This window comes from Haemorhous mexicanus, chromosome 28 (assembly GCF_027477595.1).
Source record: "Haemorhous mexicanus isolate bHaeMex1 chromosome 28, bHaeMex1.pri, whole genome shotgun sequence".
NCBI classification, from domain to species: Eukaryota; Metazoa; Chordata; class Aves; order Passeriformes; family Fringillidae; genus Haemorhous; species Haemorhous mexicanus.
Window position 1 is genome coordinate 2,252,828 of NC_082368.1, and position 9,320 is coordinate 2,262,147.

General features: G+C 50.6%; 1 pseudogene; it reads left to right on the forward strand.

Annotated features, from left to right (window-relative positions):
• The first annotated feature begins 1,437 nt into the window (after positions 1-1,437).
• LOC132339048 (feather keratin Cos2-2-like) lies at positions 1,438-2,581 on the forward strand (annotated as a pseudogene).
• Positions 2,582-9,320: the final 6,739 nt, after the last annotated feature.

A 9,320-nucleotide genomic window follows, 5' to 3' on the forward strand; every position in this document is an offset into this window, starting at 1 on the left:
CTTTCCAATACCTAAAGAAAAATTGTGTTAGTGTTTCCACAGCAAAGAGGGAAATTTCCTTACCTCCCTCTTGAAAGAGGAGCTGTGGTTTTGGCCATTTGGTCCTGAATGATGTGTCACTGCTTTTCTGGACATAGTTGCTGGGACCACCATTTTCGGGGGATATGGATGTCCTGGTGCTGGAAGACTAGAGTTCACAGCTCTTTGACTGTCCCAGTGCTGCCCAGAACATCTATCCTACATCTCAGACCAAGGCAATATCTGTACCCTGATCCCTCCAATTCCATCCAGGCATTTGTTGCAAGGTCTTGGCCCCCACCTCACTCAGCACCAGTCTGAGTGGTAGCATTGGCCTGGACAGGATGAGACCGTGTCCCATCCCAGTGGACAAGTCCAGGAGATAAGGGCTGATGTGTACGTCTCAAACATAGAGAGCTGGACGCTCCTGAGGCCAGCCAAGGCTTCTGGGTGTGTTGGGTCTGGCAGAGATGCAGTTCATGTTCCCCACAGCAGCCCTGGCAGGGATGTGCTCTGCACTGGGTGTTACAAAGGTGCTGGTAACACTCCAGTCCTTTGGCTCCTGCTGAGCACAGCTCACACAGCACCAGCACTGTCTCTCCAACATTCCCTTCCCCATCAGGAGCTGGGGGCTGGCAAGATCCTGGGAGTGGACAAAACTCAGACAGTTGACCTAGACTGAGGAAAAGGGATATTCTGTGACACATGACATGAGCTCAGACACAAGAGCAAAGGAAAGGAGAAACAAGGGCACGCATTTGTAATGTGCAATGTTTTCAAGTAACACCACTACATGTGCTCAAGCCCAGATTCCTGGGAAGGGGCCAGACAGAACTTTCTGACTCGAAGTAGAACATAAGAAATGGGGTTTTCTTCCAGTTTACTACTGCATGCACAATCTTTTGAGTATGTTTTAGCACACATTCAAATCTTAATATTTGTTTTCCTTCTTATTTTCCCATCCCTATTCACCTCAGAATGGAGACTCATAGAGTGGCTGCAGGGCACTGGCCATCCAGCCAAGGTCAATCCAGCATAGCTGGTAATAACAACCAAAGATTGTTGGTAAGAGCATGTGGTGAGAAAGACCAGCATGTGGCTGGAGAAGAGGCCCTAGGGAGGAAGAGCAGTACTTTTCTGGGAGAAGTGTCCTTGCAGTGGCTCCCACACAACACAGAGGAAAAGCAAGAATGAGGTGGAGAAATGGGCATGGATTGTTGACCAATTAGGCTGACCTAGAAGGGAGGAATCAAAATGCAAGACGTGCCTGCATGGAATGCCACCAGACCATGATCCAAGCATTCTGCCCACTCTGACGTGTTTATACCCCGGAAATTCTTGTGCCTCTCATTCCTGGCCCTAACAGAATACTTCAGATAGGAATGCACATGGCAGAAGCCAGGAAATGAAAAGGCAGTAATGCAGGAAACCAGGATACAGTCCCTACCATTAACTGGATGGTGCACATTTGACATGAGCTGGTCAGAAAATTATGACTTCCACTAAGGTGCTACTTGGCCTGAGGCAAGGCAGGACTGCTATAAAAGGCAGCCCAAGTCTCTGCTCTCTCATCCACTTCTCTCACCTCCTTCTCCTCCTCAGGAATCAGGTGAGTGGGAAGCCTCTTCTCCTCCTCCTGCTGCTGCTTCCAGACCAGGTCTTGCCTGGCTGGAGGTCTCAGTTGAGAGAGGCTGTCCTAGCCCAGGGCTGGGAGCTGCTTGTGCTGGGAGAGGGCAGGGGAGAGAAGGTCTTGGGCAGACAGAGAGAGGCTGGGACGTGGCTGAGGTGGCTGCTGGGCTTTGAGCTGGGCAGTGCAATGTGGGCCAGGAGGTGCCTTGGCTGCAGGGTGTTTGGGTGCACTGCTGCTTCTCACATGTTTTCAGTTTGTGTTTCTCTCTGCCCTCTGTGCCAGGTGCAACTGTCACCCTGAGCCATGTCCTGCTGCAAGCCCTGTGACCCTTGCTGCCAGCCCTGTGGCCCCTGCCCGCTGGCCAGCAGCTGCAATGAGTGCTGTGTCAGGCAGTGCCAGAGCTCCCACGTTGTCATTCAGCCACCTGCCGTGCTGGTGACCCTGCCTGGGCCCATCCTCAGCTCCTCCCCACAGAACACCGCCGTGGGATCCTCCACCTCTGCTGCTGTTGGCAGCATCCTCAGTTCTCAGGGAGTGCCCATCAGCTCTGGGAGCTTTGACATCTCCTGCATCACCAACTGCTCTGGTGGCAGCCGATGCTGTCGTCCCTGCTAAAGTTAATGGCAATGTCATTGTGCCATAATCTCCACCACCTGGGAACATGGTGCTGGAATGAAGATGGAAGTTCTGGAACGTTAAATTTATGCTGTTAGCTTACTGTTGCCTTCTACGACTCTCTTCCCTTTGTTTTGCTTTCTTATCCTGTCACCACCATGCAATGTTAGCCTAGTGGGACTTGTTGGCTTCTCTTCCTTCCTCTCTCTGGCGGCCACGCAGATGGACACCCCCACTGCACCTTAATGGCTGCTCCAGATGCCTTCTCTGAGGCTGCTCCTTTTCTTCTTTAGTTCAATAAAGTTGTTTTGCATCCAAGCCTTGGCCTCTGATTCTCTTTTCATCTGTGGCATGTTCTTCCAGTAAGCTCAGGAGAAAATGTAGAGAAGTAGAGATTGGGACTCCCTACAATGGATTTTACTTTTTGCCCTTTACGTTGTTGCTGTCAAGCACATACCTGGCTATTCCACTGAAATGACTCTCAGGGTGAAGATGGTAGGGAATGGAAACCAGGGAGGCCTGGGGGTAGCTCACAACCTCTTCCAATACCGTCTTCACTGTTAATGTCTGTCCCAGCTTCTGTCCAGACGGGCAGGGCTGAGGGGTTTCTTGAATAGTATTTTATCAGCCACACAAAAGAGCTGGTTGGGAACAGCTTTTCTCTGGGCTCCTTTGCTGGTTCATCCAGGAACTGCCAATCTTCCTCCAATGGTGCAAAATGCAGCCAAGTGGGGATTTTTTTACTATACCCCTTTTAGATTGTCTACTACTTATTTCCAAAAGTGTTGTGGTTTGATACTGCCCAAATGCTAGGCACCAAAATTCATTGGCTCACCCTCTTCTGCTATAGCTGGGCAGAGGAGAGGGGAAAAAAATTAACAAAGAGCTCATGAGTTAGATAAAGACTGGTAGAAACACACTCCAAGGGCAAAACAGGTTCAAATTTAAAGGTATAAAGTAAATTTATTAACAGAGTCAGAGGAGGATAACAAAAAGTAAAATAAGTCTTTAAACCACCTTTTTCTCTCCCAGCCCCTCCCTCTTTCTCACTTACAGTGAAGGGAGGCAGGGCATTCGGGTTTTGGTCAGTTCCTAACTCAAGATCTTCTGTTTGCTGGGAGAGAGGCGTCTTTTCTCTGCTATGACATGGAGTCCCTCCTACAGGCAGTCTTCTCCAAACTGCTGTGGCATGGGTCATTCATCCATGGGGTGCAGTCTTTTAAGGACAGCCTGCTCTAGTTTGGAAGCAAGGGCTCTCTCCCCCTATCTCTGGAAGCAGGAGCCCTCTCACTGTATTTGGGTCTCCACTGGATCACAGCTTTGCCTGGCATTCACCCACTCTGGTATGAGCACTTCTCTCATGGGCTGCGAGTGGATCTCTGCATCCACCGTGGACTTTCCCTTCCCTTCCCTTCCCTTCCCTTCCCTTCCCTTCCCTTCCCTTCCCTTCCCTTCCCTTCCCTTCCCTTCCCTTCCCTTCCCTTCCCTTCCCTTCCCTTCCCTTCCCTTCCCTTCCCTTCCCTTCCCTTCCCTTCCCTTCCCTTCCCTTCCCTTCCCTTCCCTTCCCTTCCCTTCCCTTCCCTTCCCTTCCCTTCCCTTCCCTTCCCTTCCCTTCCCTTCCCTTCCCTTCCCTTCCCTTCCCTTCCCTCCCCTCCCCTCCCCTCCCCTCCCCTCCCCTCCCCTCCCCTCCCCTCCCCTCCCCTCCCCTCCCCTCCCCTCCCCTCCCCTCCCCTCTTCCTCGAAGAAGAAGAAGAAGAAGAAGAAGAAGAAGAAGAAGAAGAAGAAGAAGAAGAAGAAGAAGAAGAAGAACTGCTTCTTCTAGGTACCCTTGCCAAAAAGTTCCACCAATTCAAAGATTCCTAGAGGATCACTGAGAAGTCGATTCATCTAGGATCTGCACAGGCAAGTTCCTCACCATGTCTTCGCCACTGGCCATGTGGCCCTGCCACCGTGCTCTGAGTGCAACAGGCATTCACTTAAAGAGATTTTTTTATCATAAGCAGTGATTATATATTCATTACCTAGCCCAACAGACTTGACTTATTTTACATAGTTGCTATCCTTATCAGATGTCCTTCTAGACTTCTTTGGAGTCTGTCCTAAAGCCTGATGTCCTTTTTTGGTAGCCGGTCCTCCACTGCCACATGTGAGTCAGGCCAATATTGATTAGCAGAATTTATGCTTTGTCAGCCTTGCAGAGCTGACCTGCCACCTGACATGCCATTTGCATGACATCTGTATGCCTAAGTTACATCCTTAAGGTATTTCTCCAAGCCCTACTGTTATGAAATACTGCTCTTATCAGAATGAAATGCTGCTCATTTTGCCTGTCCTTTTCAACCTCCCTACTTCCACCGCCCAGATGTGGTAAAACTCTTTTCCACACATGCCTCATTCTCTTTGACAGAAACATTTCCCAGAGCTCCTGGCCCAGGACAAAGACCACTGTGGCCACACAATTCCCCCAGACCCAATGTGGAAAGGAGAACCCTGTAACCTCAAAGCCTCCCCATGAGGCAGGAAGAAGGACCCTGGGAAACAGCTGACAGCCCCAAGGATACCTGGAGCTGGCGGCAAAGGCATGGCCTGGGTTAGGGATTGTACTTGAGAGATGTGGGTGCCCTGGCCCTGTCCATGTTCCTGCAGAGAAGGAACTGGGGGCTGAGTGTGTGTCAGTGGCTGGCACTGCTGGGCAGGGAAGGCCCTACAGGGTGGGCAATGGCTGGGCTGAGAGCTCAGCTCAGACCCAGCTGTGCACACACACCCAGGCCACTGACACTCAGCCAGCCTGGCCAGGTGTGCTCAGAGATGAGCCCAGAGCACAGAGCCCAGCACACGGGCACAGGCACACGGGCACGGGGCTTGCACACAAGTGCCCTGCCCTGTGCACAACCATGCCCGTGCAGGCCAGAGGCTCTCAGGGGCTCTTGCCAGCAGGGCACAGGCACAGGGATGTGCAGACACTGGCACACACTGGGCCACAGCCACACTGCCACACCCATTATTGTGGGGAAGCACATGGGGCAGAGGCCTGAGGAAGGGATGTGACTGAGGAGATGCTGGGGAGCTCCCAGCCAGAGCAGATCCTGGGAACACCAAGCAGGACAGAAGCTCAGGCAGCAGTGCTACAAGAGTCTCAAGGATTGTGCGGGATGAGGAGCAAGACAGAGAGGTCTCACTGGGGTGCAGGAGCACGTCCTCAGAGGAAGCATTGGCTACAGAGGCAAAGACTGGAGGGCTGGAAGGGAGATGGGACTCGTCTAGTCATCAGGGATTACCAAAATCTGGCAGCATTACAAAACTCCAGCAGAGTGCCCCAGGCTGGTATCACCTGCCTCCTTGGGATTCCTTCCGCATAGTTCTTGTCATCTGCCTGCACTGCCACATCCTTGGCCCCAAGAAATCTGGAATCTCACATACCAGCACTCAGAAGGAGTATCTGTGAGGGAATGGGAATGATGTAAGCCAGGAAATGCAAAGTCATGGTAGAGGGAAAATCCAACTCATGCCATAACATTCTGGGACATGTTTCCATTCACTGAGATCATGAAAGAAAATTGTCTCTTATGCAGCACAAACTGTGCGCCCTGAGGCACTGTGGGGCCAGGATAAAAGGCAGCCGAACTGCTGGCTCTCTCAACCACTTCTGTCACCTCCTTCTCCTTGGGAACCAGGTGAGTTGGAAGGCCCTTTCCCCTCCAGCCTCTCCACGACAGCATTGATCTTTCTGGCCCTTGTTCCTGCTCCCTGTTCTTCTGGGGCTGTTCTGCACTGGTGCTGGTGTGGGCAGAGGGGAGAGCGTGTGTTCTGGCCCGAGGCTGTGGCTGGGCTGAGGTGCTGATTTTGCCCCAGGTTAGGCAGGAGCAGAGCTGGGCCTGGCTGAGCTGGGAAGGAGCGTGCTGGGCTCAGACAAAGGATGCCCAGGTTGGGGCTGCCCAGGCTGGAGCTGTGCAGGCAGCAGGGGCCTTGTGCTGCTGGGGGTGCCTTGCGGGCTGTGTCTCAGGTGTGCGTGTGCTCTGCTTCCTCCCTGCCCTCTGTGCCAGGTGCAGTGCCAGGCTCCAGACATGTCCTGCTCTGAGAAGTGCCAGCAGTGCCAGCCCTGTGACCCTTGCTGCCAGCCCTGTGGCCCCTGCCCGCTGGCCAGCAGCTGCAATGAGTGCTGTGTCAGGCAGTACCAGAGCTCCCACGTTGTCATTGAGCCGCCTGCTGTGCTGGTGACCCTGCCCGGCCCCATCCTCAGCTCCTTCCCACAGAACACCGCCGTGGGATCCTCCACCTCTGCTGCTGTTGGCAGCATCCTCAGCTCTGAGGGAGTGCCCATCAGCTCTGGGGGCTTTGACATCTCCTGCATCACCAACAGCTTTGGTGGCAGCAGATGCTGTCGTCCCTGCTAAAGATGATGCCTCCAAAATCCTTGGGCAAGAACCTCCAAGACCTCAGATCATGGTGAAGGAATGACGACAAAATTTTTGGACATTGGAGTTAAACTTTTTATCTATTAGTTTCTTCTTCTGCTCTCCTTTCTTTCTTTCTTTTCCTGTTGACACTAACAAATGTCACCTTAGTGGCCCCCTCCATCTGCCAACCAGGCCTTTGGACACCCCCACTTCATCTTAGTAGCTGCTCCTGGTGCTGTCTCTGACATACCAGTTTTTGTTCTTTATACTCAATAAAGTTTTTGCATTCAAACTTCAGCGTCTGATTTCTCTTTCATTCTGTGACAACTCTTCCAGTCTCCTCCAGAGTACAGTGGTAAAGCAGAGAGCGGGACTCACTGCTTTGGGTTTTCCTTGTGCCCTTTCCCTTGAAGCTGACAAAGATACCCGGACAATGAGGGTGATGAGGCACTGGAACAAGTTTCCCAGAGAAATTCTCATTCATGGAAGAGACTTCCAAGATTTCTCATTCCTGGAAGTCTTCAAGGCATGGTTGATCAGGACTTTGAGCCTCTTGGTTTGGTGGAGGCCATTCTTGCCCATGTTTTGTGGGGTGGGTGAAGTGTTGCAAACAAAAAAATGTTTAAGTTCCCTTCTATCCCAAGTGTTTCAGTAGACACAGGTGGGCTGATGGAACACCCACAAACCATGGTGGAAAGGCAAAGAGTAAATATATTGCCTTACCTCACTCCACTGAGGAGGTCAGATCAACACTCTGGCAGGGATGCACAATTGGGAACATTGTCCTGCTTCAGATCAGTCCTTGCTGGCAGGGGTCCTCTTTACACCAGTGCTGTGATCTCCCTGTGTTTTTTTGTGATCTCTGAGCTTTGATTTTTCTCTCTCCCAAAACAGGGAGCTCAAGCATGTCCATTGAGGGCCTCATAGTCTCTCCAAACACTGACATTGTCTCTGCACAGAGATTCTGCTTCTCCAAACCCAGAATGAAAGCACAGAAGGGATCCCTTATGGTTTTTCCTACATTGATATCCTCCATGCTTTGGCATCCTCGGTTACAAGGTCACTTCAGCAAACCTATAATCATCCTTCTAATTCTTCTGCTTTTAACTCTTTCCTCCCAACCCAAACCACTTCTAATGAAATCTGCTTTCACAGAGGCATTATCAATGTGACAAATGTGCTCAGTGTTGGGCAGTGCTGACCACCCTTTTGGACACAGTTGGAGCTGACTCAGCCAGAGGAGGTGGGAGATACTGGACTCTTGTACCAGAGCCCCTTTTCTATGTTTTCGTGCCCCAGCTACCAAACCTAACCTTACTCAAGGGAGAGTGTTCTGCACAGTGTGAAGCACAATCAGAAGAATAAAAATTTCAACAGCAGGTTGTTATACACACTTTTACTTTAGCCAACTGCCTTATCTCAAGCCTCAAGTTGTTTCCCATCTTATTTTCTCTTTCCTGTCCACCTTGGCCTGGCCTTCACCTTGTCCCTGGCCTTGGCCTGGCCTTTGCCTTGACCTTCCCTGTTCCTGTTCCTGTTCCTGTTCCTGTTCCTGTTCCTGTTCCTGTTCCTGTTCCTGTTCCTATTCCTGTTCCTGTTCCTGTTCCTGTTCTGTTCCTGTTCCTGTTCCTGTTCCTGTTCCTGTTCCTGTTCCTGTTCTGTTCATATTCCTGTTCCTGTTCCTGTTCTGTTCCTGTTCCTGTTCCTGTTCCTGTTCCTGTTCCTGTTCCTGTTCCTGTTCCTGTTCTGTTCCTATTTCAAGCTAAGTGTGCAATTTGTTAACAAAAAGTGAAATCTTCTGTGGACTCTCTGACTTTGTTCTTTCCTCTCAACCACCAGCATGTACAAATCCTGGCTCCCCCTCACGAGTGGGACACAACACCCACTCACCAGCAACCCTCCAGCAGAAGGGGATCCATTTGGGATAAAGACCTGTAGAGGCTGGCAGGATTTCTGGGCTTTCTCCCTGAACATAAAGCAAGAAGTGGAGGGTGGAGGAGACAGAATTTGCATTTCAGTTCTCCAGACACTTCTCTGCAAGGTCAAAGCAGCACTGTTCAGCTGTACATTGGTTCTGCCTCTCCAGGGCAGCCAGTGCCTCTGTGGGACTAAAGGACACACCACAGGGGGACCGACAATGAGAACTTTCATGTGTTCTCATGTCATATTTTCTCCTTGAGCCAGGTCTTGGAGAGTTCTTAGAGAAATGTAACACACTTGATATAGCTTAGCTACTTTGATGGTATAAAATTAGTAGGATGGCTTTTGAGGTAGTGTTGGAAAGAGAAAAGTTTTAATAAAGGCAAAATAACAAAGCTTTTTATAGAGAAAAACTGAGTTAGCAGTAAGAAGTTCTTGCTCCTGGTAAAAACACCCCACAAAAGCAATTACTCCTTTTGTTTTCTTCTTTTTCTAGTGAATTGCTCAGGCTGGACTTTTTGGCTTCTGTCCAATTGGGTATCCTTAGATTTGAGTTGAAGTCTCCCAGGTCCTATGAGGTGTCTTTTTACCCAGTTGAGGAGAGAAACTTCTGGGCTTTTTTCCTTTTTAAGGAGACAAAGGATAATTTGTTCACTCTGTCAACAGGGGGCACATTCCTACATGCTCATGATGCACTGTAAAATAATGAAGCCACAGGGGCTAACTTCATAGCCAGATAG